The sequence below is a fragment of the Oncorhynchus nerka genome, unplaced genomic scaffold, assembly GCF_034236695.1.
Source record: "Oncorhynchus nerka isolate Pitt River unplaced genomic scaffold, Oner_Uvic_2.0 unplaced_scaffold_5312, whole genome shotgun sequence".
NCBI classification, from domain to species: Eukaryota; Metazoa; Chordata; class Actinopteri; order Salmoniformes; family Salmonidae; genus Oncorhynchus; species Oncorhynchus nerka.
Genome location: NW_027035999.1, coordinates 3,274 through 10,936, shown reverse-complemented (window position 1 = coordinate 10,936; position 7,663 = coordinate 3,274). Strand labels below are relative to the sequence as shown.

The window sequence follows — 7,663 nt, the reverse complement described above, 5'->3', positions numbered from 1 at the left end:
ATCTTTACAGATCCTTGATATCCGACCGTCTGCGCTTATAGCCCGCCCTCTTCAATTCAAACTACAGGTTTTAAATGGGTCATTTTGTGGTCAATTCACAATTTATTTGTTCATTTTTGTGTGTTGCTTGGTGTTTTTGTCCTGCTGGAAGATCCACTTATGGACAAGTTTCAGCCTCCTGAACAGAGGCAACCAGGTTTTTGATCCCGTTGACCTTCATTTTTAATTTTACCTTTATTTAACTAGGCAAGTCAGTTAAGAAGAAATTCTTATTTTCAATGACGGCATAGGAACAGTGGGGTTAACTGGTCTAGGAACAGTGGGTTAACTGGCCTAGGAACAGTGGGTTAACTGGCCTAGGAACAGTGGGGATAACTGGTCTAGGAACAGTGGGGTTAACTGGTCTAGGAAGTGGGTTAACTGGCCTAGGAACAGGGGGTTAACAGCCTCTTCAGGGGCAGAACAACAGATTTGCACCTTGCCAGCTCGGGGATTCGAACTTGCAACCTTTCGGTTACTAGTCCAACGCTCTAACCACTAGGCTACCCTGCCACCTCTACACTCTAACCACTAGGCTACCTGCCTCCTCTACACTCTAACCACTAGGCTACCTGCCTCCTCACACTCTAACCACTAGGCTGCCCTCCTGCCTCTTACACTCTAACCACTAGGCTACCTGCCACCTCTACACTCTAACCACTAGTCTACCCTGCCACCTCTACACTCTAACCACTAGGCTACCTGCCACCTCTACACTCTAACCACTAGTCTACCCTGCCACCTCTACACTCTAACCACTAGGCTACCCTGCCACCCCTTAAGGGCCCCAAGTGGAAGCAAAATTGGAACTCTCCACACATCCACCCCTTAAGCGCACACACACACACCGCTGCTGTTCCATTTAACTATTTAACTTAAAATCAAACCTTTATTTTATATACTATTGATTCATCTGCTCAAACCAAGACACTATTCATATTATATTTGTAACACTCATACTTGACATAACATTAATTTCTACTGTATCTTCCAGTTTGTAAATTCTACATGTCTCTCTGGATAAGCTGAATAACTGACACACCCGAGTGTCCCGGGGATTTACTGAACAATGTGAGCCACGACAGCCACGACGACAAAACAGAAACAGCAGTACAATTAGAACAACTGGTTTATTAGAAAACTTAGAGAAGAAGAGGGAGGAGGGACAGTTCAGTTAGGACACATTCAGAGAGATGGAAAACGGCACATTTCGTTAGACATTCTGGGTATCCCATTTGACACCCGGGTTCCCTCTATTACAGGGTACCATTTTAGACAACATGGAACTTGTAAATCTATAACGTCAGAATTCAGAGGCATCGTCGTGGATCTCCGACCTGAAGATCTCACCATCACAATATTTTGATGTTGGTTTTTTTTGTTTGTTGAATTTTTACCCCCTTTTTCGTGGAAAATTTCATGGTATCCAATTGTTTTAGTAGCTACTATCTTGTCTCATCGCTACAACTCCCGTACGGGCTCGGGAGAGACGAAGGTCCTCCGATACACAACCCAACCAAGCCACACTGCTTCTTAACACAGCGCGCATCCAACCCGGAAGCCAGCCGCACCAATGTGTCGGAGGAAACAGTCCACCATTTTTAACAGTCAGACTATAATTCAGATTATAATTTTTATTATATTATAAAGTTCCCAGTTGAAGGCACCAGATGTAGCGAATAGGCATCTCTTCGTTGTTATAATTTAGAGTTTAGACTTCATCATGGACATCATCTTCTCCATCTTGATAGCCAGGGTCATGTCTCCTTTAATCATCAGCTTCCCTGACATAAAGGCCAAGGTGGGCTTTAGTTTGCCTGGAGAGAGAGAACCACAACACGTTACGAGAGAGAGAGAGAACCACAACATGTTACGAGAGAGAGAGAGAGAGAGAGAGAAAACCACAACATGTTACGAGAGAGAACCACAACACGTTACGAGAGAGAGAACCACAACACGTTGAGAGAGAGAGAGAGAGAACCACAACATGTTACGAGAGAGAGAGAGAGAGAGAGAGAGAACCACAACATGTTACAAGAGAGAACCACAACACGTTACGAGAGAGAGAACCACAACACGTTACGAGAGAGAGAGAGAACCACAACACGTTACGAGAGGGAGAGAGAACCACAACACGTTACGAGAGAGAGAGAGAGAAAGAGAACCACAACACGTTACGAGAGAGAGAGAGAGAGAGAGAACCACAACATGTTACGAGAGAGAGAACCACAACACGTTACGAGAGAGAGAGAGAGAGAGAGAGAGAACCACAACACGTTAGAGAGAGAGAGAGAGAGAACCACAACACGTTACAGAGAGAGAGAGAGAGAACCACAACATGTTACGAGAGAGAACCACAACACGTTACGAGAGAGAGAGAGAGAACCACAACACGTTACGAGAGAGAGAGAGAGAGAGAACCACAACACGTTACGAGAGAGAGAGAACCACAACACGTTACGAGAGAGAGAGAGAGAGAACCACAACATGTTACGAGAGAGAGAACCACAACACGTTACGAGAGAGAGAGAGAGAGAGAACCACAACACGTTACGAGAGAGAGAACCACAACACGTTACGAGAGAGAGAGAACCACAACACGTTACTGAGAGAGAGAGAGAAGAACCACAACACGTTACGAGAGAGAGAGAGAGAGAGAGAACCACAACACGTTACGAGAGAGAGAGAGAGAGAGAGAGAGAGAGAGAAACACAACACGTTACGAGAGAGAGAGAGAGAGAGAGAACCACAACACGTTACGAGAGAGAGAGAGAGAACCACAACACGTTACGAGAGAGAGAGAGAACCACAACACGTTACGAGAGAGAGAGAGAACCACAACACGTTACGAGAGGGAGAGAGAGAGAGAGAGAGAACCACAACACGTTACGAGAGAGAGAGAGAGAGAACCACAACATGTTACGAGAGAGAGAACCACAACACGTTACGAGAGAGAGAACCACAACACGTTACGAGAGAGAGAGAGAGAGAACCACAACACGTTACGAGAGAGAACCACAACACGTTACGAGAGAGAGAACCACAACACGTTACGAGAGAGAGAGAGAGAACCACAACACGTTACGAGAGAGAGAGAGAGAGAGAAGACCACAACACGTTACGAGAGAGAGAGAGAGAACCACAAGCGTGCACGAGAGAGAGAGAGAGAACCACAACACGTTACGAGAGAGAGAGAACCACAACACGTTACGAGAGAGAGAGAGAGAGAACCACAACACGTTACGAGAGAGAGAGAGAGAGAGAACCACAACACGTTACGAGAGAGAGAGAGAACCACAACACGTTACGAGAGAGAGAGAGAGAACCACAACACGTTACGAGAGAGAGAGAGAGAACCACAACACGTTACGAGAGAGAGAGAGAACCACAACACGTTACGAGAGAGAGAGAGAACCACAACACGTTACGAGAGAGAGAGAGAGAGAGAGAGAGAGAGAGAGAGAGAGAGAGAGAGAGAGAGAGAGAGAGAGAGAACCACAACACGTTACGAGAGAGAGAGAGAGAGAGAACCACAACACGTTACGAGAGAGAGAGAGAGAACCACAACACGTTACGAGAGAGAGAACCACAACACGTCTACAGAGAGAGAGAGAGAACCACAACACGTTACGAGAGAGAGAGACTACAACACGTTACGAGAGAGAGAGAGAACCACAACACGTTCGACGAGAGAGAGAGAGAGAGAGAACCACAACATGTTACGAGAGAGAGAGAGAGAGAGAGAGAACCACAACACGCTACGAGAGAGAGAGAGAGAGAGAGAACCACAAACGACGTTACGAGAGAGAGAGAGAACCACAACACGTTACGAGAGAGAGAGAGAGAACCACAAACACGTTACAGAGAGAGAGAGAGAGAGAACCACAACACGTTACGAGAGAGAGAGAGAACCACAACACGTTAGAGAGAGAGAGAGAGAAGAACCACAGCCACGTTACGAGAGAGAGAGAGAGAACCACAACACGTTACGAGAGAGAGAGAGAGAGAGAACCACAACACGTTACGAGAGAGAGAGAGAGAGAACCACAACACGTTTGAGAGAGAGAGAGAGAGAGAGAGAACCACAACATGTTACGAGAGAGAGAGAGAGCCACAACACGTTACGAGAGAGAGAACCACAACACGTTACGGAGAGAGAGAGAGAGAACCACAACACGTTACGAGAGAGAGAGAACCACAACACGTTACGAGAGAGAGAGAAGACTACAACACGTTACGAGAGAGAGAGAACCACAACACGTTACGAGAGAGAGAGAGAGAACCACAACACGTTACGAGAGAGAGAGAACCACAACACGTTACGAGAGAGAGAGAACCACAACACGTTACGAGAGGAGAGAGAGAGAGAAACCACAACACGTTACGAGAGAGAACCACAACACGTTACGAGAGAGAGAGAGAGAGAGAGACCACAACATGTTACGAGAGAGAGAGAGAGAGAGAGAGAACCACAACACGTTACGAGAGAGAGACAGAACCACAACATGTTACGAGAGAGAGAGAGAACCACAACACGTTACGAGAGAGAGAGAGAACCACAACACGTTACGAGAGAACCACAACACGTTACGAGAGAGAGAGAGAACCACAACACGTTACGAGAGAGAGAGAGAGAGAGAGAGAGAGAACCACAACACGTTACGAGAGAGAGAGAGAGAGAACCACAACACGTTACGAGAGAGAGAGAGAGAGAGAACCACAACACGTTACGAGAGAGAGAGAACCACAACACGTTACTAGAGGGAGAGAGAGAGAGAACCACAACACGTTACGAGAGAGAGAGAACTACAACATGTTACGAGAGGAGAGAGAGAGAACTACAAACATGTTACAGAGAGAGAGAGAGAGAGAGAACTACAACATGTTACGAGAGAGAGAGAGAGAGAGAGAGAGAGGAACCACAACATGTTACGAGAGAGAGAGAACCACAACATGTTACGGAGAGAGAGAGAGAGAGAGAGAACCACAACACGTTGCAGAGGGAGAGAGAGAACCACAACACGTTACTAGAGAGAGAGAGAGAACCACAACATGTTACGAGAGAGAGAGAGAGAGAACCACAACATGTTCAGAGAGGGAGAGAGAGAGAGAGAGAGAGAGAGAGAGACCACAACACGTTACGAGAGGGAGAGAGAGAGAGAGAGAGAGAACCACAACATGTTACGAGAGGGAGAGAGAGAACCACAACATGAAGAGAGCGACACCATGTGTATCACTAAAGAGAGAACTATAGTGGCAAAGACATCAGAAATAACTCATAGAAAAAAGCAAATGCGGTCGTGTTCATCAGGCCAACAGAAACGTTTCTCATTGAACCCGCCTAGAGTCATATTCAATAAGAACCAAATGTTGCAAAAATGGTTTGCCACGGTGAATAGGACCCAGGTGAGTGGCAGGTATTCCCTTCCTGTTTCAGTTCTGTTTTCATCCGCTTCGCACTCCAATGAACACGACTCCAGCTATCCAGTCAGTCACACTAACCTGCGAACATCTTGGTGAAGTCAGGCGCTGTCCATGGTCATGACCACGTCAGCTTTGACTGGGGGTTCTCCACTACCCGCACTGCCCCCACCGTTCTTCATGTCAATGAACCACACTCCTGCATGCTCACCTGGAACACAGACACACTACTATAGCCTCCCCTCCACAACAACTAAAGATGGAGCCTAATGGACAGTCAAACATCACAAAATAATGACTTTCGGAGTTGCCTGCCTTGTCCACCGAGTGTAATGAAACAGGGGAAGTGATGAAACAGGGGAAGTGATGAAACAGGGGAAGTGATGAAACAGGGGAAGTGATGAAACAGGGGAGTAGGGGAAGTGATGAAACAGGGGAGTAGGGGAAGTGATGAAACAAGGGAACAGGGGAAGAGATGAAACAAGGGAACAGGGGAAGAGATGAAACAAGGGAAGAGATGAAACAAGGGAGTAGGGGAAGTGATGAAACAGGGGAAGTGATGAAACAGGGGAGTAGGGGAAGTGATGAAACAGGGGAGTAGGGGAAGTGATGAAACAGGGGAGTAGGGGAAGTGATGAAACAAGGGAACAGGGGAAGAGATGAAACAAGGGAAGAGATGAAACAAGGGAGTAGGGGAAGTGATGAAACAGGGGAAGTGATGAAACAGGGGAGTAGGGGAAGTGATGAAACAGGGGAAGTGATGAAACGGGGGTAGAGGAAGTGATGAAACAGGGGGAAGGATGAAAACAGGGGAGAGATGAAGTGATGAAACAGGGAGTAGGGGAAGTGATGAAACAGGGAGTAGGGGAAGTGGATGAAACAAGGAACAGGGGAAGAGATGAAACAGGGGAGTAGGGGAAGTGATGAAACAAGGGAACAGGGGAAGAGATGAAACAGGGGAGTAGGGGAAGTGATGAAACAAGGGAACAGGGGAAGAGATGAAACAAGGGAAGTGATGAAACAAGGGAACGGGGGAAGAGATGAAACAAGGGAAGTGATGAAACAGGGGAAGTGATGAAACAGGGGAAGAGATGAAACAAGGGAACAGGGGAAGAGATGAAACAAGGGAAGTGATGAAACAGGGGAAGTGATGAAACAGGGGAAGTGATGAAACAGGGGAAGTGATGAAACAAGGGAACAGGGGAAGTGATGAAACAAGGGAACAGGGGAAGAGATGAAACAAGGGAACAGGGGAAGTGATGAAACAGGGGAAGAGATGAAACAAGGGAAGTGATGAAACAGGGGAAGAGATGAAACAAGGGAACAGGGGAAGTGATGAAACAGGGGAAGAGATGAAACAAGGGAGTAGGGGAAGTGATGAAACAGGGGAAGAGATGAAACAAGGGAGCAGGGGAAGTGATGAAACAGGGGAAGAGATGAAACGGGGGTAGAGGAAGTGATGAAACAGGGGAAGTGATGAAACAGGGGAGTAGAGGAAGTGATGAAACAGGGGAGTAGGGGAAGTGATGAAACAGGGGAGTAGGGGAAGTGATGAAACAAGGGAACAGGGGAAGAGATGAAACAGGGGAGTAGGGGAAGTGATGAAACAAGGGAACAGGGGAAGAGATGAAACAAGGGAACAGGGGAAGAGATGAAACAAGGGAAGTGAGGAAACAAGGGAACGGGGGAAGTGATGAAACAGGGGAAGAGATGAAACAAGGGAACAGGGGAAGAGATGAAACAAGGGAAGTGATGAAACAGGGGAAGTGATGAAACAAGGGAACAGGGGAAGAGATGAAACAAGGGAACAGGGGAAGTGATGAAACAGGGGAAGAGATGAAACAAGGGAAGTGATGAAACAGGGGAAGAGATGAAACAGGGGAAGTGATGAAACAGGGGAAGAGATGAAACAAGGGAAGTGATGAAACAGGGGAAGAGATGAAACAAGGGAAGTGATGAAACAGGGGAAGAGATGAAACAAGGGAGCAGGGGAAGTGATGAAACAGGGGAAGAGATGAAACAAGGGAGCAGGGGAAGTGATGAAACAGGGGAAGAGATGAAACAAGGGAGCAGGGGAAGTGATGAAACAGGGGAAGAGATGAAACAAGGGAGCAGGGGAAGTGATGAAACAGGGGAAGAGATGAAACAAGGGAGCAGGGGAAGTGATGAAACAGGGGAAGAGATGAAACAAGGGAGCAGGGGA

General features: G+C 47.0%; 1 long non-coding RNA gene across 1 annotated transcript; it reads right to left on the bottom strand.

The window, feature by feature from the left end:
* Window positions 1–1,150: 1,150 nt before the first annotated feature.
* Window positions 1,151–6,224, bottom strand: LOC135566382 (uncharacterized). Its single transcript, XR_010462066.1, has 2 exons — window positions 5,542–6,224; window positions 1,151–1,856 (listed from the first exon to the last, which is right to left on the bottom strand). It is a non-coding gene; the product is annotated as an uncharacterized LOC135566382 (long non-coding RNA).
* Window positions 6,225–7,663: the final 1,439 nt, after the last annotated feature.